This window comes from Primulina tabacum, chromosome 10 (assembly GCF_025594145.1).
Source record: "Primulina tabacum isolate GXHZ01 chromosome 10, ASM2559414v2, whole genome shotgun sequence".
In the NCBI taxonomy this organism is placed as follows: Eukaryota; Viridiplantae; Streptophyta; class Magnoliopsida; order Lamiales; family Gesneriaceae; genus Primulina; species Primulina tabacum.
The window spans coordinates 39,901,892-39,923,535 of NC_134559.1; the positions used below are offsets into that span (position 1 = coordinate 39,901,892).

Here is a 21,644-nt window from a genome sequence, read left to right on the forward strand (position 1 = left end):
TCACAACAACAAAAATCGCTTAATGTTCCCAGAAAATAGAAAAAAATAAAAAGAAGAAAACAGCGAATGTAAAGCTATTATTATTCCTGGGATATGATAAAATGGAACCGGAATCGAATTTCGAACTTCCTAAGCGGATTTCTCAAGGAAACGGAAGCTTAACAGAAGCGGTAAATCGCAAATTAGAGGGTCTTAGAGAAGAAATTTAGCTAAAATCTCGCCAGCTCTTTGCGTATTAATGAGTCTCGTCCGTTTGCCCGTTTACAATAAAATTAGCCTACAATTTTGTCCAAATCCGGCAGTGCCCGAGCTACGTTGATTTCACATGTCTTATCTGGTCCCGATCGAGATTCAGATGATTTGAGCCGAAAATGGTCTGACAATAAGTAATAAAAAATATAAAAACACGAAAAGGGGTGCAACACGAGGACTTCCATGGGGGTCACCCATCCTAGTACTGCTCACGCCCAAGCACGCTTAACTTCCGAGTTCTGATGGGATCCGGTGCATTAGTGCTGGTATGATCGCACCTGACATTGAGTGGGATGTTTATTCTTATATCCCTCGAGTACTTGTGGAGCGGGCGGCGATGGACAACACGCGGCACTGCTCTCGCCCAATCAGAACCATAAAGTTAAGCGTTCTGACGCGATGACAGAGCTAGGATGGGTGACCTCCCTGGGAAGTCCTCGTGTCGCGATCGTTTATGGAAACTACGGCTAAAACAGTCGAAATAATTGTTTTTAATGAGTTAACCGTCTGGAGAGTAATCTGCGTCGTATCCTTCCGCACAGAACCGGCTCACGACAACAAAAATCGCTAAATGTTCCCAGAAAATAGAAAAAAAATAAGAAGAAGGAAATAGCGAATGTAAAGCTTTTATTATGCCTGGGACACGATAAAATGGAACCGGAATCGAATTTCGAACTTTCTAAGCGGATTTCACGAGAAAACGGAAGCTTAACAGAAGCGGTAAATCGAAAATTAGAGGGTCTTAGAGAAGGAATTTAGCTAAAATCTCGCCAGCTCTTTGCGGAGTAATGAGTCTCGTCCGTTTGTCCGTTTGCAATCAAATTAGCCTACAATTTTGTACAAATCCGGCAGTGCCCGAGCTACATTGATTCACATGTCTTATCTGGTCCCGATCGAGATTCAGATGATTTGAGCCGAAAATGTCTTGTTAACAAGTAATAAAAAATAGAAAAACACGACACAAGGACTTCCCAGGGGGTCACCCATCCTAGTACTGCTCTCTCCCAAGCACGCTTAACTTCCGAGTTCTGTAGGATCCGATGCATTAGTACTAAATGATCGCACCCGACATTGAGTGAGATGTTTATTCTTATATCCCTCGACTACGTGTGGATCGGGCGGCGATGGACAACACGCGGCACTGCTCTCGCCCAATCAAAACCTTGATGTTAAGCGTTTTGGCGCGATGGCAGAGCTAGGAAGGGTGACCCCCTGGGAAGTCCTCGTGTCGCGACCGTTTACGGAAATTATGGCGAAAACAGTTGAAATAATTGTTTTTAATGAGTTAACCGTCTCCGGAGTAATCTGCGTCATACCTTTCCGCACAGAACCGGATCACGACAACAAAAATCTATAAATGTTTCACAGAAAATAGAAAAAAAATAAGAAGAAGAAAATAGCGAATGTAAAGCTATTATTATGCCTGGGAAACGATAAAATGGAACTGGAATCGAATTTCAAACTTCCTAAGAGGATTTCTCGAGGAAACGGAAGCTTAACAGAAGTGGTAAATCGCAAATTAGAGGGTCTTAGAGAAGGAATTTAGCTAAAATCTTGCCAGCTCTTTGCGGAGTAATGAGTCTCGTCCGTTTGCCCATTTGCAATCAAATTAGCCTGCAAATTTGTCCAAACTTGGAAGTGCCCAAGCTACGTTGATTCACATGTCTTATTTGGTCCCGATCGAGATTCAGATGATTTGAGCCGAAAATGTTCTGTTAACAAGTAATAAAAAATAGAAAAACACGACATGAGGACTTCCCAGGGGGTCACCCATTCTAGTACTGCTCTCTCACATGCACGCTTAACTTCCGAGTTCTGATGGGATCCGGTGCATTAGTTCTTGTATGATCGCACCCAACATTGAGTGGGATGTTTATTCTTATATCCCTCGAGTACGTGTGGAGCGGGCGGCGATGGACAACACGCGGCACTGCTCTTGCCTAATCAGAACCATGAAGTTAAGCGTTCTGGCGCGATGGCAGAGCTAGGATGGGTGACCTCCCTGGGAAGTTCTCGTGTCGCGACCGTTTACGGAAATTATGGCTAAAACAGTCGAAATAATTGTTTTTAATGAGTTAACCGTCTCCGGAGTAATCTGCGTCATACCATTCCGCACAAAACCGGCTCACAACAACAAAAATCGCTAAATGTACCCAGAAAATAGAAAAAAATAAAAAGAAGAAAACAGTGAATGTAAAGCTATTATTATTCCTGGGATACGATAAAATGGAACCAGAATCGAATTTCGAACTTCCTAAGCGGATTTCTCAAGGAAACGGAAGCTTAACAGAAGCGGTAAATCGCAAATTAGAGGGTCTTAGAGAAGAAATTTAGCTAAAATCTCGCCAGCTCTTTGCGTATTAATGAGTCTCGTCCGTTTGCCCGTTTACAATAAAATTATCCTACAATTTTGTCCAAATCCGGCAGTGCCCGAGCTACGTTGATTTCACATGTCTTATCTGGTCCCGATCGAGATTCAGATGATTTGAGCCGAAAATGGTCTGTCAATAAGTAATAAAAAATAGAAAAACACGAAAAGTGGTGCAACACAAGGACTTCCATGGGGGTCACCCATCCTAGTACTGCTCACGCCCAAGCACGCTTAACTTCCGAGTTCTGATGGGATCCGGTGCATTAGTGCTGGTATGATCGCACCTGACATTGAGTGGGATGTTTATTCATATATCTCTCGAGTACTTGTGGAGCGGGCGGCGATGGACAACACGCGGCACTGCTCTTGCCCAATCAGAACCATGAAGTTAAGCGTTCTGACGCGATGGCAGAGCTAGGATGGGTGACCTCCCTTGGAAGTCCTCGTGTCGCTATCGTTTATGGAAACTATGGCTAAAACAGTCGAAATAATTGTTTTTAATGAGTTAACCGTCTGCAGAGTAATCTGCGTTGTACCCTTCCGCACAGAACCGGCTCACGACAACAAAAATCGCTAAATGTTCCCAGAAAATAGAAAAAAAATAAGAAGAAGGAAATAGCGAATGTAAAGCTATTATTATGCCTGGGACACGATAAAATGGAACCGGAATCGAATTTCGAACTTCCTTAGCGGATTTCTAGAGGAAACGGAAGCTTAACAGAAGCGGAAAATCACAAATTAAAGGGTCTTAGATAAGGAATTCGGCTAAAATCTCGTCAGCTTATTGCGTAGTAATGAGTCTCGTTCGTTTGCCCGTTTACAATCATATTAGCCTACAATTTTGTCCAAATCCGGCAGTGCCCGAGCCACGTTGATTTCACATGTCTTATCTGGTCCCGATCGAGATTCAGATGATTTGAGCCGAAAATCGTCTGTCAACAAGTAATCAAAAATAGGAAAACACGAAAATGGGTGCAACACAAGAACTTCCCAAAGGGTCACAAATCCTAGTACGCCTCTCGCCCAAGCACGCTTAAATTCGGAGTTCTGATGGGATCCGGTGCATTAGTGCTGGTATTATCGCACCCGACATTGAGTGAGATGTTTATTCTTATATCCCTCGAGTACGTGTGGAGCGGGCGGCGATGGACAACACGCGGCACTACTCTCGCCCAATCAGAACCATGAAGTTAAGCGTTCTGGCGCGATGGCAAAGTAATGATGGGTGACCCCCCTGGGAAGTCCCCGTGTCGCGACCGTTTACGGAAATTAAGGCTAAAACAGTCGAAATAATTGTTTTTAATGAGTTAACCGTCTCCAGAGTAATCTGCGTCATAACTTTCCGCACAGAACCGGATCACGACAACAAAAATCGATAAATGTTCCACAGAAAATAGAAAAAAAAATAAGAAGAAGAAAATAGCAAATGTAAAGCTATTATTATGCTTGAGATACGATAAAATGAAATCGAAATTGAATTTCGGACTTCCTAAGCGGATTTCTCGAGGAAACGGAAGCTTAACAGAAGCGGAAAATCGCAAATTAGAGGGTCTTAGAGTAGGAATTCGGCTAAAATCTCGTCAGCTCATTGCGGAGGAATGAGTCTCGTTCGTTTGCCCGTTTTCAATCAAATTAGGAAACAATTTTTTCCAAATCCGGAAAGTACCCGAGCTACGTTGATTTCACGTCTTATCTGGTCCTGATAGAGAGTCAGATGATTTAAGCCGAAAATCGTCTGTCAACAAGTAATCAAAAATAGAAAAACACGAGAAGGGGTACTATCGCAACCGACATTGAGTGAGATATTTATTCTTATATCCCTCGAGTACGTGTGGAGCGGGCGGCGATGGACAACACGCTGCACTGCTCTCGCCCAATCAGAACAATGAAGTTAAGCGTTCTGGCGCGATGGCAGAGCTAGGATGGGTGACCTCCCTGGGAAGTCCTCGTGTCGCGACCATTTACGTAAATTATGGTTAAAACAGTCGAAATAATTGTTTTTGATGAGTTAACCGTCTCCGGAGTAATCTGCATCATACACTTCCGCACATAACCGGCTCACGACAACAAAAATCGCTAAATGTTCCCAGAAAAAAGAAAAAAATAAGAATAAGAAAATAACGAATCTAAAGCTATTATTATGCCTGGGATACGATAAAATGAAACCGGAATCGAATTTTAGACTTCGTAAGCGGATTTCTCGAGGAAACGGAAGCTTAACAGAAGCGGAAAATCGCAAATTAGAGGGTCTTAGAGAAAGTATTCGGCTAAAATCTCGTCAGCTCATTGCGGAGGAATGAGTCTCGTTCGTTTGCCCGTTTACACTCAAATTAGCCTACAATTTTGTCCAAATCCGGCAGTGCCTGAGCTACGTTGATTTCACATGTCTTCTCTGGTCCTAATCGAGATTCAGATGATTTGAGCCGAAAATCGTCTGTCAACAAGTAATCAAAAATAAAAAAACACGAAAAGGGGTGCAAAACACGAGGACTTCCCAGGGGGTCACCCATCTTAGTACTGGTCTCGCCCAAGCACGCTTAATTTCGAAGTTCTAATGGGATCCGGTGTATTATTGCTGGTATGATCGCACCCGACTTTGAGTGGGATGTTTATTCTTATATCCCTCGAGTACATGTGGAGCGGGCGGCGATGGACAACACGCGGCACTGTTCTCGCCCAATCAGAACAATGAAGTTATGCGTTCTGGCGCGATGGCTGAGCCAGGATGGGTGACCTCCCTGGGAAGTCCTCGTGTCGCGACCGTTTATGTAATTTATGGCTAAAACAGTCGAAATAATTGTTTTTAATTAGTTAACCGTCTCAGGAGTAATTTGCGTCATACCCTTCCGCACAGAACCAACTCACGACAACAAAAATCTCTAAATGTTCCAAGAAAATAGAAAAAAAAATAAGAATAAGAAAATAACGAATGTAAAGCTATTATTATGCCTGGGACACGATAAAATGGAACCGGAATCGAATTTCGAACTTCCTTAGCGGATTTCTAGAGGAAACGGAAGCTTAACAGAAGCGGAAAATCACAAATTAAAGGGTCTTAGATAAGGAATTCGGCTAAAATCTCGTCAGCTTATTGCGTAGTAATGAGTCTCGTTCGTTTGCCCGTTTACAATCATATTAGCCTACAATTTTGTCCAAATCCGGCAGTGCCCGAGCCACGTTGATTTCACATGTCTTATCTGGTCCCGATCGAGATTCAGATGATTTGAGCCGAAAATAGTCTGTCAACAAGTAATCAAAAATAGGAAAACACGAAAATGGGTGCAACACAAGAACTTCCCAAAGGGTCACAAATCCTAGTACGCCTCTCGCCCAAGCACGCTTAAATTCGGAGTTCTGATGGGATCCGGTGCATTAGTGCTGGTATTATCGCACTCGACATTGAGTGAGATGTTTATTCTTATATCCCTCGAGTACGTGTGGAGCGGGCGGCGATGGACAACACGCGGCACTACTCTCGCCCAATCAGAACCATGAAGTTAAGCGTTCTGGCGCGATGGCAAAGTAAGGATGGGTGACCCCCCTGGGAAGTCCCCGTGTCGCGACCGTTTACGGAAATTAAGGCTAAAACAGTCGAAATAATTGTTTTTAATGAGTTAACCGTCTCCAGAGTAATCTGCGTCATAACTTTCCGCACAGAACCGGATCACGACAACAAAAATCGATAAATGTTCCACAGAAAATAGAAAAAAAAATAAGAAGAAGAAAATAGCAAATGTAAAGCTATTATTATGCTTGAGATACGATAAAATGAAATCGAAATTGAATTTCGGACTTCCTAAGCGGATTTCTCGAGGAAACGGAAGCTTAACAGAAGCGGAAAATCGCAAATTAGAGGGTCTTAGAGTAGGAATTCGGCTAAAATCTCGTCAGCTCATTGCGGAGGAATGAGTCTCGTTCGTTTGCCCGTTTTCAATCAAATTAGGAAACAATTTTTTCCAAATCCGGAAAGTACCCGAGCTACGTTGATTTCACGTCTTATCTGGTCCTGATCGAGAGTCAGATGATTTAAGCCGAAAATCGTCTGTCAACAAGTAATCAAAAATAGAAAAACACGAGAAGGGGTACTATCGCAACCGACATTGAGTGAGATATTTATTCTTATATCCCTCGAGTACGTGTGGAGCGGGCGGCGATGGACAACACGCTGCACTGCTCTCGCCCAATCAGAACAATGAAGTTAAGCGTTCTGGCGCGATGGCAGAGCTAGGATGGGTGACCTCCCTGGGAAGTCCTCGTGTCGCGACCATTTACGTAAATTATGGTTAAAACAGTCGAAATAATTGTTTTTGATGAGTTAACCGTCTCCGGAGTAATCTGCATCATACACTTCCGCACATAACCGGCTCACGACAACAAAAATCGCTAAATGTTCCCAGAAAATAGAAAAAAATAAGAATAAGAAAATAACGAATCTAAAGCTATTATTATGCCTGGGATACGATAAAATGAAACCGGAATCGAATTTTAGACTTCGTAAGCGGATTTCTCGAGGAAACGGAAGCTTAACAGAAGCGGAAAATCGCAAATTAGAGGGTCTTAGAGAAAGTATTCGGCTAAAATCTCGTCAGCTCATTGCGGAGGAATGAGTCTCGTTCGTTTGCCCGTTTACACTCAAATTAGCCTACAATTTTGTCCAAATCCGGCAGTGCCTGAGCTACGTTGATTTCACATGTCTTCTCTGGTCCTAATCGAGATTCAGATGATTTGAGCCGAAAATCGTCTGTCAACAAGTAATCAAAAATAAAAAAACACGAAAAGGGGTGCAAAACACGAGGACTTCCCAGGGGGTCACCCATCTTAGTACTGGTCTCGCCCAAGCACGCTTAATTTCGAAGTTCTAATGGGATCCGGTGTATTATTGCTGGTATGATCGCACCCGACTTTGAGTGGGATGTTTATTCTTATATCCCTCGAGTACATGTGGAGCGGGCGGCGATAGACAACACGCGGCACTGTTCTCGCCCAATCAGAACAATGAAGTTATGCGTTCTGGCGCGATGGCTGAGCCAGGATGGGTGACCTCCCTGGGAAGTCCTCGTGTCGCGACCGTTTATGTAATTTATGGCTAAAACAGTCGAAATAATTGTTTTTAATGAGTTAACCGTCTCAGGAGTAATTTGCGTCATACCCTTCCGCACAGAACCAACTCACGACAACAAAAATCTCTAAATGTTCCAAGAAAATAGAAAAAAAAATAAGAATAAGAAAATAACGAATGTAAAGCTATTATTATGCTTGGGATACGATAAAATGGAACCGGAATCGAATTTCGGACTTCCTTAACGGATTTCTCGAGGAAAAGGAAGCTTAACATAAGCGGAAAATCGCAAATTAGAGGGTCTTAGAGAAGGAATTCGGCTAAAATCTCGCCAGCTCTTTTCGGAGTAACCAGTCTCGTTAGTTTGCCCGTTTACAATCAAATTAGCCTACAATTTTATCCAAATCCGGCAATGCCCGAGCTACGTTGATTTCACAAGTCTTATCTGCTCCCGATCGAGATTCGGAAGATTTGAGCCGAAAATCGACTTTCAACAAGTAATCAAAAATAGAAATACATATAAAGGGGTGCAACTTGAGGACTTCCCATGGGGTCACCCATCCTAGTACTGCTCTCGCCCAAGCACGCTTAACTTCGGAGTTCTGATGGGATCCGGTGCATTAGTGGTGATATGATCGCACCCGACATTGAGTGGGATGTTTATTCTTATATCCCTCGAGTACGTGTGGAGCGGGCGGCGATGGACAACACGCGGCATTGCTCTCGCCCAATCAGAACCATGAAGTTAATCGTTATGGCGCGATAACAGAGCTAGGATGTGTGACCTCCCTGGGAAGTCCTCGTGTCGCGACCGTTTACGTAAATTATGGATAAAATAGTCGAAATAATTGTTTTTAATGAGTTAACCGTCTCTGGAGTAATCCGCGTCATACCCTTTCGCTCAGAACCGGCTCACGACAACAAAAATCGATAAATATTTCCAGAAAATAGAAAAAAAATTAAGAAGAAAAAAATAGCGATTGTAAAGCTATTATTATACCTGGGATAAGATAAAATGGAACCGAAATCGAATTTCGAACTTCCTAAGCGGATTTTTCGAGGAAACGGAAGCTTAACAGAAGCGGAAAATCGCAAATTAGAGGGTCTTAGACAAGAAATTCGGCTAAAATCTTGCCAGCTAATTGCGGAGTAATGAGTCTCGTTCGTTTGCCAGTTTACAATCAAATTAGCCTACAATTTTGTCCAAATCCGGCAGTGCCCGAGCTACGTTGAAGTTAAGCGTTCTGGCGCGATGGTAGAGTTAGGATAGGTGACCTCCCTGGGAAGTCCTCGTGTCGCGACCGTTTACGTGAATTATGGATAAAACAATCGAAATAATTGTTTTTAGTGAGTTAACCGTTTCCGAAGTAATCTACGTAATACCCTTCCGCACAGAACATGCTCACGACAATAAAAATCGCTAAATGTTCCCAGAAAATAGAAAAAAAAATAAGAAGAATAAAATAGCGAATGTAAAGCTGTTATTATGCCTGGGATACGATAAAATAGAACCGAAATCGAATTTCGAATTCCTAATTGGATTTCTCGAGGAAACGGAAGCTTAACAGAAGCGGAAAATCGCAAATTAGAGAGTCTTAGAGAAGGAATTCCGCTAAAATCTCGTCAGCTCATTGCGGAGTAATGAGTCTCGTTCGTTTGCCCGTTTACAATCAAATTAGCATACAATTTTGTCCAAATCCGGCAGTGCCCGAGCTACGTTGATTTCACAAGTCTTATCTGGTCCCGATCGAGATTCAGATGATTTGAGACGAAATCTTCTGTCAACAAGTAATCAAAAATAGAAAAACACGAAAAGGGGTGCAACACGAGGACTTCCCAAGGGGTCACCCATCCTAGTACTGCTCTCGCCCAAGCACGCTTCACTTCAGAGTTCGGATTGGATCCGGTGAATTAGTGCTGGTATGATCGCACCCGACATTGAGTGGGATTTTTATTCTTATATCCTCGAGTACGTGTGGAGCGGGCGGCGATGGACAACACGCGGCACTGCTCTCGCTCAATCAGAACCATGAAGTTAAGCGTTCTGGAGCGATGGTAGAGCTAGGATGAGTGACCTCCCTAGGAAGTCCTCGTGTCGCGACTGTTTACGGAAATTATGGATAAAATAGTCGAAATAATTGTTTTAATGAGTTAACCATCTCCGGAGTAATCTGCGTCATACCTTTCCGCACAGAACCGGCTCACGACAACAAAAATCGCTAAATGTTCCCACAAAATAGAAAAAAAATTAAGAAGAAGAAAATAGCGAATGTAAAGCTATTATTATGTCTAGGATACGATAAAATTGAACCGAAATCGAATTTGAAATTCCTAAACGGATTTCTCGAGGAAACAGAAGCTTAACAGAAGCGTAAAATCACAAATTAGAGGGTCTTAGAGAAGGAATTCGGCAAAAATCTCGCCACCTCGTTGCGGAGTAATGAGTCTCGTTCGTTTGCCCGTTTACAATCTAATTAGGCTAAAATTTTGTCCAAATCCGGCAGTGCCCGAGCTACGTTGATTTCACATGTCTTATCTTATCTTGATCGAGATTCAGATGATTTGAGCAGAAAAACGTTTGTCAACATGTAATCAAAAATAGAAAAACCCGGAAAGGGGTGCAACACGAGGACTTCCCAGGGGTTACCCATCCTAGTACCGCTCTCGCCTAAGCACGCTTAACTTCGGAGTTCTGATGGGATCCGGTGTATTAGGGCTGGTATGATTGCACCAAACATTGAGTGGGATGTTTATTCTTATATCCCCCGAGTACGTGTGGAGCGGACGGCGATAAACAAAACGCGGCACTGCTCTCGCCCAATCAGAACCATGAAGTTAAGCGTTCTGGTGCGATGGCAGAGCTAGGATGGGTGACCTCCCTGGAAAGTCCTCATGTCGCAATCGTTTACGTGAATTATGGATAAAAGCATTCGAAATAATTGTTTTTAATGAGTTAACCGTCTCCGGAGTAATCTGCGTCAAACCCTAAAGCACAGAACCAGCTCACGACAACAAAAATCGCTAAATGTTCCGAGAAAATAGAAAAAAAAATATGAAGAAGAAAATAGCGAATGTAAAGCTATTATTATGCCTGGGATACGATAAAATGGAACCGGAATCGAATTTCGAACTTTCTAAGCGGATTTCTCGAGGAAACGAAAACTTAACAGAAGCGTTAAATCGCAAATTAGAGGGTCTTAGAGAAGGAATTCGGCTAAAATCTCGCCACCTCGTTGCGCAGTAATGAGTCTCGTTCGTTTGCCCATTTACAAACAAATTAGGCTACAATTTTGTCCATATCCGGCAGTGCCCGAGCTACGTTGATTTCACATGTCTTATCTGATCCCGATCGAGATTCAGATAATTTGAGCCGAAAATCGTCTGTCAACAAGTAATCAAAAATAGAAAAACACGAAAAGGGGTTTAACACGAGGACTTCCCAGGGGGTCACCCATCATAGTAATGCTCTTGACCACGCATAACTTTGGAATTTTGATGGGATCTGGTGCATTAGTGCTGGTATGATAGCACCCGACATTGAGTGGGATTTTTATTCTTATATCCTCGAGTACGTGTGGAACGGACGGCGATGGACAACACGCGGCACTGCTCTCGACCAATCAGAACCATGAAGTTATGCGTTCTGGCGCGATGGCAGAGCTAAGATGGGTGACCTCCCTGGGAAGTCCTCATGTCGCGACCGTTTAAGTAAATTATGGATACAACAGTCGAAATAATTGTTTTTAATGAGTTAACCATCTCCGAAGTAATCTGCGTCATACTCTTCCGCACAGAACCGGCTCACGACACTAAAAATCGCTAAATGTTCCCAGAAAACAGAAAAAAAAATAAGAAGAAGAAAATAGCGAATGTAAAGCTGTTATTATGCCTGGATACGATAAAATGGAACCGAAATCGAATTTCGAACTTCCTAAGCGGATTTCTCGAAGAAACGGAATCTTAACAGAAGCGGAAAATCGCAAATTAGAGAGTCTTAGAGAAGGAATTCCGCTAAAATCTCGTCAGCTCATTGCGAAGTAACGAGTCTCGTTCGTTTGCCCGTTTACAATCAAATAAGGCTACAATTTTGTCCAAATCCGGCAGTGCCCGAGCTACGTTGATTTCACATGTCTTATCTGATCCCGATCGAGATTCAGATGATTTGAGCCGAAAATCGTCTGTCAACAAGTAATCAAAAATAGAAAAACACGAAAAGGGGTGCAGCAACACGAGGACTTCCCAGGGAGTCACCCATCCTAGTACTGCTCTCGCCCAAGCACGCTTTACTTCGGAGTTCTGATGGGATCCGGTGCATTAGTGCTGGTATGATCGCACCCGACATTTAGTGGGATGTTTATTCTTATATCCTTCGAGTACGTGTGGAGCGGGCGGCGATGGACAACAGGCGGCACTGCTCTCGCCCAATCAGAACCTTGAAGTTTAGCGTTCTAGCGCGATGGGAGAGCTAGGATGGGTGACCTCCCTGGGAAGTCCTCGTGTCAGTCGTACATTATGGATAAAACAGTCGAAATAATTGTTTTTAATGAGTTAACTGTCTCCGGAGTAATCGTCGTAATACCCTTCTGCTCAGAACCGGCTCACGACAACAAAAATTGCTAAATGTTCCCAGAAAATAGAAAAAAAATAAGAAGAAGAAAATAGCGAATGTAAAGCTATTATTATGCTTGGGTTACGATAAAAAGGAACCGGAATCAAATTTCGGACTTCCTAAGCGGATATCTCGAGGAAACGAAAGCTTAACAGGAGCGGAAAATCGTAAATTAGAGAGTCCTCGAGAAGAAATTCGGCTAAAATCACGCCATCTCATTGCGGAGGAATGAATCTCGTTCGTTTGCCCGTTTATAATTAAATTAGGCTACAATTTTGTCCAAATCCGGCAATGCCCGAGCTACGTTGATTTCACACGAGGACTTCCCAGGGGGCCACCCATCCTAGTACTGCTCTCGCCCAAGCACGCTTAACTTCGGAGTTTTGATGGGATCCGGTGCATTAGTGCTGGTATGATCGCACCCGACATTGAGTGGGATTTTTATTCTTATATCCTCGAGTACGTGTGGAGCGGACGGCGATGGACAACACGCGGCACTGCTCTCGCCCAATCAGAACCATGAAGTTATGCGTTCTGGCGCGATGGCAGAGCTAAGATGGGTGACCTCCCTGGAAAGTCCTCATGTCGCGACCGTTTAAATAAATTATGGATACAACAGTCGAAATAATTGTTTTTAATGAGTTAACCATCTCCGAAGTAATCTGCGTCATACTCTTCCGCACAGAACCGGCTCACGACACTAAAAATCGCTAAATGTTCCCAGAAAACAGAAAAAAAAATAAGAAGAAGAAAATAGCGAATATAAAGCTATTATTATGCCTGGGATACGATAAAATGGAACCGGAATCGAATTTCAAACTTCCTAAGCGGATTTCTCGAGGAAACGGAAGCTTAACAGAATCGAAAAATCGCAAATTAGAGGGTTTTAGAGAAAGAATACGGCTAAAATCTCGCCACCTCGTTGCGGAGTATTGATTCGTTCCTTTTCCCGTTTACAATCAAATTAAGCTACAATTTTGTCCAAATCTTGCAGTGCCCGAGCTACGTTGATTTCACATGTCTTATCTGATCCCAATCGAGATTCAGATGATTTGAGCCGAAAATCGTCTGTCAACAAGTAATCAAAAATAGAAAAACATCAAAAGGGTGCAACACGAGGACTTCCCATGGGGTCAACCATCCTAGTACTGCTCTCGCCCCAGCACGCTTAACTTCGGAGTTCTGATGGGATCCGGTGCATTATTGCTAGTATGATCGCACCCGACATTGAGTGGGATGTTTATTCTTATATCCCCCGAGTACGTGTGGAGCGGGCGACGATGGACAACACGCGGCACTGCTCTCGCCCAATAAGAACCATGAAGTTAAGTGTTCTGGCGTGATGGCAGAGCTAGGATTGGTGACCTCCCCGGGAAGTCCTCGTGTCTCGATCGTTTACGTAAATTATGGATAAAACAGTCGAAATAATGGTTTTTAATGAGTTAACCGTCTCACGAGTAATCTGCGTCATACCCTTTCGCACAGAACCGGCTCACGACAACAAAAATCGTTAAATGATCCCATAAAATAGAAAAAAAATAAGAAGAAGAAAATAGCAAATGTAAAGCTATTATTATGCCTGGGATACGATAAAATGAAACCGGAATCGAATTTCGGACTTCCTAAGAGGATTTCTCGAGGAAACAGAAGCTTAACAAAAGCGGAAAATCGCAAATTAGAGGGTCTTAGAGAAGGAATTCGACTAAAATCACGCCAGCTCATTGCGGAGGAATGAATCTCGTTCGTTTGCCCGTTTTCAATCAAATTAGGCTACAATTTTGTCCAAATCCGGCAGTGCCCGAGCTACGTTGATTTCACATGTCTTATCTGGTCCCAATCGAAATTCAGATGATTTGAGCCGAAAATCGTCTGTCAACAAGTAATCAAAAAAAAAAACACGAAAAGGGGTGCAAAACGTGGACTTCCCAGGGGGTCCCCCATCCTAGTACTACTCTCGCCCAACCACGCTTCACTTCGGAGTTCTGATGGGATCCGGTGCATTAGTACTGGTATGATCGCACCTGACATTGAGTGGTAATTTTATTCTTATATCCTCGAGTACGTGTGGAGCGGACGGAGATGGACAACACGCGGCACTGCTCTCTCCCAATCAGAACCATGAAGTTAAGCGTTCTGGCGCGATGGCAGAGCTAGGATGGGTGACCTTCCTGGAAAGTCCTCGTTTCCGACCGTTTACGTAAGTTATGTATACAACAGTCGAAATAATTTTTTTTAATGAGTTAACCGTCTCCGGAGTAACATGCGTCATACCCTTCCGCACAGCACCGGCTCACGACAACAAAAATCTCTAAACGTTCCCAGAAAATAGAAAAAAATAAGAAGAAGAAAAGAGCGAATGTAAAGCTATTATTATGCCTGGGATACGATAAAATGGAACCGGAATCGAATTTCGAACTTCCTAAGCGGATTTCTCGAGGAAACGGAAGCTTAACAGAAGCAAAAAATCGCAAATTAGAGGGTTTTAGAGAAGGAATTCGGCTGAAATCTCGCCACCCCGTTGCGGAGTAATGATTCGTTCGTTTGCCCGTTTACAATAAAATTAAGCTACAATTTTGTTTAAATCCGGCAGTGCCCGAGCTACGTTGATTTCACATGTCTAACCTAATCCCGATCGAGATTCAGATGATTTGAGCCAAAAATCTCCTGATGCAACACGAGGACTTCCCATGGGGTCACCCATCCTAGTACTGCTCTCGCCCAAGCACGCTTAACTTCTGAGTTCTGATGGGATCCGATGCATTAGTGCTGGTATGATCGCACCCGACATTGAGTGTGATGTTTATTCTTATATCCCTCGAGTACGTGTGGAGCGGGCAGCGATGGACAACACGCGGCACTGCTCTCGCCCAACAGAACCATGAAGTTAAGCGTTCCGGCGCGATGGCAGAGCTAGGATGGGTGACCTCCCTTGGAAGTCCTCGTGTCGCGACCGTTTACGTAAATTATGGATAAAACAGTCGAAATAATTGTTTTTAATGAGTTAACCGTCTCCGGAGTAATCTGTGTCATACCCTTCCGCACAGAACCGGTTCACGACAACAAAAATCGTTAATTGTTCCCAGAAAATAGAAAAAAATAAGAAGAAGAAAATAGCGAATGTAAAGCTATTATTATGCCTGTGATACGATAAAATGGAACGGAATCGAATTTCGAACTTCCTAAGCGGATTTCTCGAGGAAACGAAAGCTTAAGAGAAGAGGTAAATCGCAAATTAGAGGGTCTTAGAGAAGGATTTCGGCTAAAATCTCGTCAGCTCATTGCGTAGTAATGTGTCTCGTCCGTTTGCCCGTTTACAATCAAATTAGCCTACAATTTTGTCCAAATCCGGCATTGCCCGAGCTACGTTGATTTCACATGTCTCATCTAGTCTCGATCGAGATTCAGAAGATTTGAGCCGAAAATCGTCTGTCAACAAGTAATCAAAAATAGAAAAACAAGAAAATGGTTGCAACACGAGGACTTCCCAGGGGATCACCCATCCCAGTATTGCTCTCGCCCAAGCACCCTTAACTTCGGAGTTCTGATGGGATCCGGTTCATTACTGCTGGTATGATCGCACCCGACATTGAGTGGGATGTTTATTATTATATCCCTCGAGTACGTGTGGACCGGACGGCGATGGACAACACGCGGCACTGCTCTCGCCCAATCTGAACCATGAAGTTAAGCGTTCTGGCGCGATGGCAGGGCTACAATGGGTGACCTCTCTGGGAAGTTTTTGTGTCGCGACCGTTTAAGTAAATTAAGGCTAAAACAGTAAAAAAAAAAAATTTTTATTGAGTTAACTGTCTCCGGATTAATCTACGTAATGCCCTTCCGCACAGAACCGGCTTACGACAACAAAAATCGCTAAATGTTCCCAGAAAATAGAAAAAAAAGTAAGAAGAAGAAAATAGCAAATGTAAAGCTATTATTATGCCAGAGAGACAATAAAATGGAACCGGAATCGAATTTCGAACTTCCTAAGCGGATTTCTCGAGGAAACGGAATCTTAACAGAAGCGGAAAATCGCAAATTAGAGGGTCATAGAGAAGGAATTCGGCTAAAATCTAGCCAGCTCGTTGCGGAGTAATGAGTCTCGTTCGTTTGCCCGTTTACAATCAAATTAGGCTACAATTTTGTCCAAATCCCGCAGTGCCCGACCTACGTTGATTTCACATGTCTTATCTAGTCCCGATCGAGATTCAGATTATTTGAGCCGAAAATCGTTTGTCACCAAGTAATCAAAAATAGAAAAACACGAAAAGGGGTGCAACACGAGTACTTCCAAGGGGTCACCCATTCTAGTACTGCTCTCGCCCAAGCACGCTTAACTTCGGAGTTCTGATGGGATCCGGTGCATTAGTGCTGGTATGATCGCACCCGACATTGAGTGGGATTTTTATTCTTATATGCCTCGTGTACGTGTGGAGCGGGCGGCGATGGACAATACGCGGCACTGCTCTCGCCCAAATGAGCATTGAAGTTAAGCATTCTGGCGCGATGGCAGAGCTAGGATGGGTGACCTCCCTGGGAAGACCTCGTGTCGCGACCGTTTACATAAATTATGGATAAAACATTCGAAATAATTGTTTTTAATGAGTTAACCCTCTCCGGAGTAATCTGGGTCATACCCTTCCGCACAGAACCGGCTCACGACAACAAACATCTCTAAATGTTCCCAGAAAATAGGAAAAAAATAAGAAGAAGAAAATAGCGAATGTAAAGCTTTTATTATGCCAGTGATACGATAAAGTGGAACCGAAATCGAATTTCGAACTTCCTAAGCGGATTTCTCGAGGAAACGGAAGCTTAACAGAAGCGGAAAATCGCAAATTAGAGGGCCTTAAAGAAGAAATTCGGCTAAAATCTCGCCAGCTCATTGCGGAGCAATGAGTCTCGTTCGTTTGCCCGTTTACAATCGAATTAGGCTACAATTTTTTCCAAATCCGGCAGTGTCCGACCTACGTTGATTTCACATGTCTTATCTAGTCCCGATCGAGATTCAGATTATTTGAGCCGAAAATCGTCTGTCAACAAGTAATCAAAAATAGAAAAACACGAAAAGGGGTGCAACACGAGGAGTTCCCTGGGGGTCACCTATCCTAGTACTGGTCTCGCCCAAGCACGCTTAACTTCGGAGTTCTGATGGGATCCGGTGCATTAGTGCTGGTATGGTCGCACCCCACATTGAGTTGGATTTTTATTCTTATATGCCTCGCGTACGTGTGGAGCGGGCAGAGATGGACAACACGCAGCACTGCTCCCGCCCAATCAGAACCATGAAGTTAAGAATTTTGGCGCGATGGCAGAGCTAGGATGGGTGACCTCCCTGGGAAGACCTCGTGTCGCGACCGTTTACATAAATTATGGATAAAACATTCGAAATAATTGTTTTTAATGAGTTAACCGTCTCCGGAGTAATCTGCGTCATACCCTTCCGCACAGAATCAGCTCACGACAACAAAAATCGCTAAATGTTCCCAGAAAATAGGAAAAAAATAAGAAGAAGAAAATAGCGAATGTAAAGCTTTTATTATGCCTGGGATACGATAAAGTGGAACCGAAATCGAATTTCGAACTTCCTAAACGGATTTCTCGAGGAAACGGAAGGTTAACAGAAGTGGAAAATCGCAAATTAGAGGGTCTTAGAAAAGGAATTCGACTAAAATCACGCAAGCTCATTGCGGAGTAATGAGTCTCGTTCGTTTGCCCGTTTACAATCAAATTAGGCTACAATTTTGTCCGAATCCGGCAGTGCCCGAGCTACGTTGATTTCACATGTCTTATCAGGTCCCGATAGAGATTCAGATTATTTGAGCCAAAAATCGTCTGTCAACAAGTAATCAAAAATAGAAAAACACGAAAAAGGGTGCAACACGAGGATTTCCCAGGGGGTCACCCATCCTAGTACTGCTCTCGCCCAAGCAAGCTTAACTTCGGAGTTCTGATGGGATCTGCTGCATTAGTGCGGGAGTGATCGCACCCGACATTGAGTGGGATGTTTATTCTTATATCCCTCGAGTACGTGTGGAGCGGGCGGCGATGGACAACAAGCGGCACTGCTCTCGCCCAATCAGAACCATGAAGTTAAGCGTTCTGGCGCGATGGGAGAGCTAGGATGGGTGACCTCCCTGGGAAGACCTCGTGTCGCGACCGTTTACATAAATTATGGATAAAACATTCGAAATAATTGTTTTTAATGAGTTACCCGTCTCCGAAGTAATCTGGGTCATACCCTTCCGCATAGACCGGCTCACGACAACAATCGCTAAATGTTCCCAGAAAATAGGAAAAAAATAAAAAGAAGAAAAAATCGAATGTAAAGCTTTTATTATGCCTGGGATACGATAAAGTGGAACCGAAATCGAATTTCGAACTTCCTAAGCGGATTTCTCGAGGAAACGGAAGTTAACAGAAGCGGAAAATCGCAAATTAGAGGGCCTTAGAGAAGGAATTCGGCTAAAATCTCGTCAGCTCATTGCGGAGGAATGAGTCTCGTTCGTTTGCCCGTTTACAATCAAATTAGGCTACAATTTTGTCCAAATCCGGCAGTGTCCGACCTACGTTGATTTCACATGTCTTATCTGGTCCCGATCGAGATTCAGATTATTTGAGCCGAAAATCGTCTGTCAACAAGTAATCAAAAATAGAAAACCACGAAAAGGGGTGCAACACGAGGAGTTCCCTGGGGGTCACCTATCCTAGTACTGCTCTCGCCCAAGCACGCTTAACTTTGGAGTTCTGATGGGATCCGGTGAATTAGTGCTGGTATGATCGCACCCGACATTGAGTGGATGTTTATTCTTATATCCCAAGAGTACGTGTGGAGAAAGCGACGATGGACAACACGCGGCACTGCTCTCGCCTAATCAGAACCATGATGTTAAGCGTTCTGGTGCGATGGGAGAGCTAGGATGGGTAACCTCCCTGGGAAGTACTCGTGTCACGACCGTTTACGTAAATTATGGATAAAACAGTCGAAATAATTGTTTTTAATGAGTTAAACGTCTCCGGAGTAATCTACGTAATACCCTTCTGCATAGAACCGGCTCACGACAACAAAAATCGCTAAGTATTCCCAGAAAACAGAAAAAAAATAAGAAGAAGAAAATAGCGAATGTAAAGCTATTATTATTCCTGGGATAAAATAAAATGGAACCGGAATCAATTTCGGACTTCCTAAGCGGATTTCTCGAGGAAACGAAAGCTTAACAGAAGCGGAAAATCGCAAATTAGAGGGTTTTAGAGAAGAAATTCGGCTAAAATCTCGCCAGCTCATTGCGGAAAAAAAAGTCTCGTTCGTTTGCCTGTTTACAATCAAATTAGGCTACAATTTTTGTCCAAATCCGGCAATGTTCGAGCTACGTTGATTTCACATGTCTTATCTGGTCCTGATCGAAATTCAAGTGATTTGAGCCGAAAATCATCTGTCAACAAGTAATCAAAAATAGAAAAACACGAAAAAGGGGTGCAACACGAGGACTTCCCAGGGGTCAACCATCCTAGTATTGCTCTCGCCCAAGCACGCTTAACTTCGGAGTTCTGATGGGATCCGGTGCATTAGTGCTAGTATGATCGCACCAGAGATTGAGTTGAATGTTCATTCTTATATCCCTCGAGTACGTGTGGAACGGGCGGCGATGGACAACACGCGGCACTGCTCTCGCCCAATCAGAACCATGAAGTTAAGTGTTCTGGCGCGATGGCAGAGCTAGGATGGGTGACCTCCCGTGGAAATCCTCGGTTCGTGACCGTTTACGTAAATTATGGATAAAACAGTCGACATAATTGTTTTTAATTAGTTAATTGTCTCCGGAGTAATCTGGGTCATACTCTTCGGCACAGAACCGGCTCACGACAACAAAAATCGCTTAATGTTCCCAGAAATTGGAAAAAAATAAGAAGAAGAAAATAGCGAATGTAAAGCTTTTCTTATGCATGGGTTGCGATAAAGTGGAACCGAAATCGAATTTCGAACTTCCTAAGCGGATTTCTCGAGGAAACGGAAGGTTAACAAAAGTGGAAAATCGCAAATTAGAGGGTCTTAGAGAAGAAATTTGGTTAAAATCTCGCAAGCTCATTGCGGAGTAATGAGTCTCGTTCGTTTGCCCGTTTACAATCAAATTAGACTACAATTTTGTCCCAATCCGGCAGTGCCCGAGCTAAGTTGATTTCACATGTCTTATCAGGTCCCGATCGAGATTCATATGATTTTGAGCCGAAAATCGTCTGTCAACAAGTAATCAAAAATAGAAAAACATCGAAAAAGGGTGCAACACGAGAACTTCCCAGGGGTCACCCACCCTAGTACTTCTCTCGTTCAAGCACACTTAACTTCGAAGTTCTGATAAGATCCGGTGCATTAATGCTGTATGATTTACCAGACATTGAGTGGGATGTTTATTCTTATATCCCTCGAGTACGTGTGGACTGCGAGGCGGCCGTATGGACAACACGCATCGGCACTGCTCTCGCCAATCGGAACCATGAAGTTAAGCATCGTCCTGGCGCAATGACCTGAGCTATGGCTTGGTGATCCTCCACTGGGAATACCTCGTGTCGCGGACCGTTTACATAATTATGGATATAAAAATTCGAATAATAGTTTTTTTTAATGACGTTTACCCGTCTCGGAAGGATAAATCGGGTCATACCCTTCCCGCACACGACCGGCGTCCACGACAACAAAATCGCTAATGTTCCCAGGAAAATAGGAAAAAAATAAAAAAACGAAAACTAATGCGAATGTAAGCTTTATTATGCTCGGGATACGGTAATATATAAGCGGAACCTGAAATCGAATTTCGAACTTTCAGCGGATGTCTCGAGGAAACGGAAGTTAACAGAAGCGGAAAATCGCAAATTAGAGGGCCATAGAGAAGGAATTCGGCTAAAATCTCGTCAGCTCATTGCGGAGGAATGAGTCCGTTCGTTTGCCGTTTACAATCAAATTAGGCTACAATTTTGTCCAAATCCGGCAGTGCCCGACCTACGTTGATTTCACATGTCTTATCTAGTCCCGATCGAGATTCAGATTATTTGAGCCGAAAATCGTTTGTCACCAAGTAATCAAAATAGAAAAACACGAAAAGGGGTGCAACACGAGTACTTCCAAGGGGTCACCCATTCTAGTACTGCTCTGCCAAGCACGCTTAACTTCGGAGTTCTGATAAGATCCGGGCTAGTGCTGGTCTGATCCCCGACATTGAGTGGGAAGTTTATTCTTTTTCCCTTGAGTACGTAGGAGCGGCGGGCGGGGACAACACTCGGCATGCTCTCGCCCAATAAACCATGAAGTTAAGGTTCTAGCGCGATGGAAGAGCTATGGGGTGACACTCCCTGTTAAATCC

At 43.5% G+C, this 21,644-nt stretch overlaps 18 non-coding genes and 4 pseudogenes across 18 annotated transcripts; all 22 read right to left on the reverse strand.

The window, feature by feature from the left end:
* Window positions 1–413: 413 nt before the first annotated feature.
* Window positions 414–532, reverse strand: LOC142515824 (5S ribosomal RNA). The gene has a single exon (XR_012811648.1). It is a non-coding gene; the product is annotated as a 5S ribosomal RNA (ribosomal RNA).
* Window positions 533–1,989: 1,457 nt separating this feature from the next.
* LOC142512408 (5S ribosomal RNA) lies at window positions 1,990–2,108 on the reverse strand (annotated as a pseudogene).
* Window positions 2,109–2,790: 682 nt separating this feature from the next.
* Window positions 2,791–2,909, reverse strand: LOC142516908 (5S ribosomal RNA). Its single transcript, XR_012812678.1, has one exon. It is a non-coding gene; the product is annotated as a 5S ribosomal RNA (ribosomal RNA).
* A 683-nt stretch (window positions 2,910–3,592) lies between these two features.
* LOC142510554 (5S ribosomal RNA) lies at window positions 3,593–3,711 on the reverse strand (annotated as a pseudogene).
* A 1,383-nt stretch (window positions 3,712–5,094) lies between these two features.
* LOC142508602 (5S ribosomal RNA) lies at window positions 5,095–5,215 on the reverse strand. The gene has a single exon (XR_012806809.1). It is a non-coding gene; the product is annotated as a 5S ribosomal RNA (ribosomal RNA).
* A 684-nt stretch (window positions 5,216–5,899) lies between these two features.
* On the reverse strand, window positions 5,900–6,018 carry LOC142511300 (5S ribosomal RNA; annotated as a pseudogene).
* Window positions 6,019–7,401: 1,383 nt separating this feature from the next.
* Window positions 7,402–7,522, reverse strand: LOC142508603 (5S ribosomal RNA). Its single transcript, XR_012806810.1, has one exon. It is a non-coding gene; the product is annotated as a 5S ribosomal RNA (ribosomal RNA).
* Window positions 7,523–8,206: 684 nt separating this feature from the next.
* Window positions 8,207–8,325, reverse strand: LOC142517567 (5S ribosomal RNA). Its single transcript, XR_012813307.1, has one exon. It is a non-coding gene; the product is annotated as a 5S ribosomal RNA (ribosomal RNA).
* Window positions 8,326–9,497: 1,172 nt separating this feature from the next.
* LOC142515221 (5S ribosomal RNA) lies at window positions 9,498–9,616 on the reverse strand. Its single transcript, XR_012811077.1, has one exon. It is a non-coding gene; the product is annotated as a 5S ribosomal RNA (ribosomal RNA).
* A 681-nt stretch (window positions 9,617–10,297) lies between these two features.
* LOC142508359 (5S ribosomal RNA) lies at window positions 10,298–10,415 on the reverse strand. The gene has a single exon (XR_012806576.1). It is a non-coding gene; the product is annotated as a 5S ribosomal RNA (ribosomal RNA).
* Window positions 10,416–11,900: 1,485 nt separating this feature from the next.
* Window positions 11,901–12,019, reverse strand: LOC142516601 (5S ribosomal RNA). Its single transcript, XR_012812387.1, has one exon. It is a non-coding gene; the product is annotated as a 5S ribosomal RNA (ribosomal RNA).
* Window positions 12,020–12,597: 578 nt separating this feature from the next.
* LOC142510356 (5S ribosomal RNA) lies at window positions 12,598–12,715 on the reverse strand. The gene has a single exon (XR_012808473.1). It is a non-coding gene; the product is annotated as a 5S ribosomal RNA (ribosomal RNA).
* Window positions 12,716–13,395: 680 nt separating this feature from the next.
* On the reverse strand, window positions 13,396–13,514 carry LOC142515388 (5S ribosomal RNA). Its single transcript, XR_012811236.1, has one exon. It is a non-coding gene; the product is annotated as a 5S ribosomal RNA (ribosomal RNA).
* A 681-nt stretch (window positions 13,515–14,195) lies between these two features.
* Window positions 14,196–14,314, reverse strand: LOC142516287 (5S ribosomal RNA). Its single transcript, XR_012812089.1, has one exon. It is a non-coding gene; the product is annotated as a 5S ribosomal RNA (ribosomal RNA).
* A 641-nt stretch (window positions 14,315–14,955) lies between these two features.
* LOC142516845 (5S ribosomal RNA) lies at window positions 14,956–15,074 on the reverse strand. Its single transcript, XR_012812617.1, has one exon. It is a non-coding gene; the product is annotated as a 5S ribosomal RNA (ribosomal RNA).
* A 680-nt stretch (window positions 15,075–15,754) lies between these two features.
* LOC142507959 (5S ribosomal RNA) lies at window positions 15,755–15,873 on the reverse strand. Its single transcript, XR_012806194.1, has one exon. It is a non-coding gene; the product is annotated as a 5S ribosomal RNA (ribosomal RNA).
* Window positions 15,874–16,558: 685 nt separating this feature from the next.
* Window positions 16,559–16,676, reverse strand: LOC142514115 (5S ribosomal RNA). The gene has a single exon (XR_012810024.1). It is a non-coding gene; the product is annotated as a 5S ribosomal RNA (ribosomal RNA).
* Window positions 16,677–17,358: 682 nt separating this feature from the next.
* Window positions 17,359–17,477, reverse strand: LOC142513451 (5S ribosomal RNA). Its single transcript, XR_012809397.1, has one exon. It is a non-coding gene; the product is annotated as a 5S ribosomal RNA (ribosomal RNA).
* Window positions 17,478–18,160: 683 nt separating this feature from the next.
* LOC142507640 (5S ribosomal RNA) lies at window positions 18,161–18,279 on the reverse strand. The gene has a single exon (XR_012805892.1). It is a non-coding gene; the product is annotated as a 5S ribosomal RNA (ribosomal RNA).
* Window positions 18,280–18,957: 678 nt separating this feature from the next.
* Window positions 18,958–19,076, reverse strand: LOC142515316 (5S ribosomal RNA). The gene has a single exon (XR_012811168.1). It is a non-coding gene; the product is annotated as a 5S ribosomal RNA (ribosomal RNA).
* A 683-nt stretch (window positions 19,077–19,759) lies between these two features.
* On the reverse strand, window positions 19,760–19,877 carry LOC142517478 (5S ribosomal RNA). The gene has a single exon (XR_012813223.1). It is a non-coding gene; the product is annotated as a 5S ribosomal RNA (ribosomal RNA).
* A 684-nt stretch (window positions 19,878–20,561) lies between these two features.
* LOC142512850 (5S ribosomal RNA) lies at window positions 20,562–20,680 on the reverse strand (annotated as a pseudogene).
* Between the last annotated feature and the right edge of the window lie 964 nt (window positions 20,681–21,644).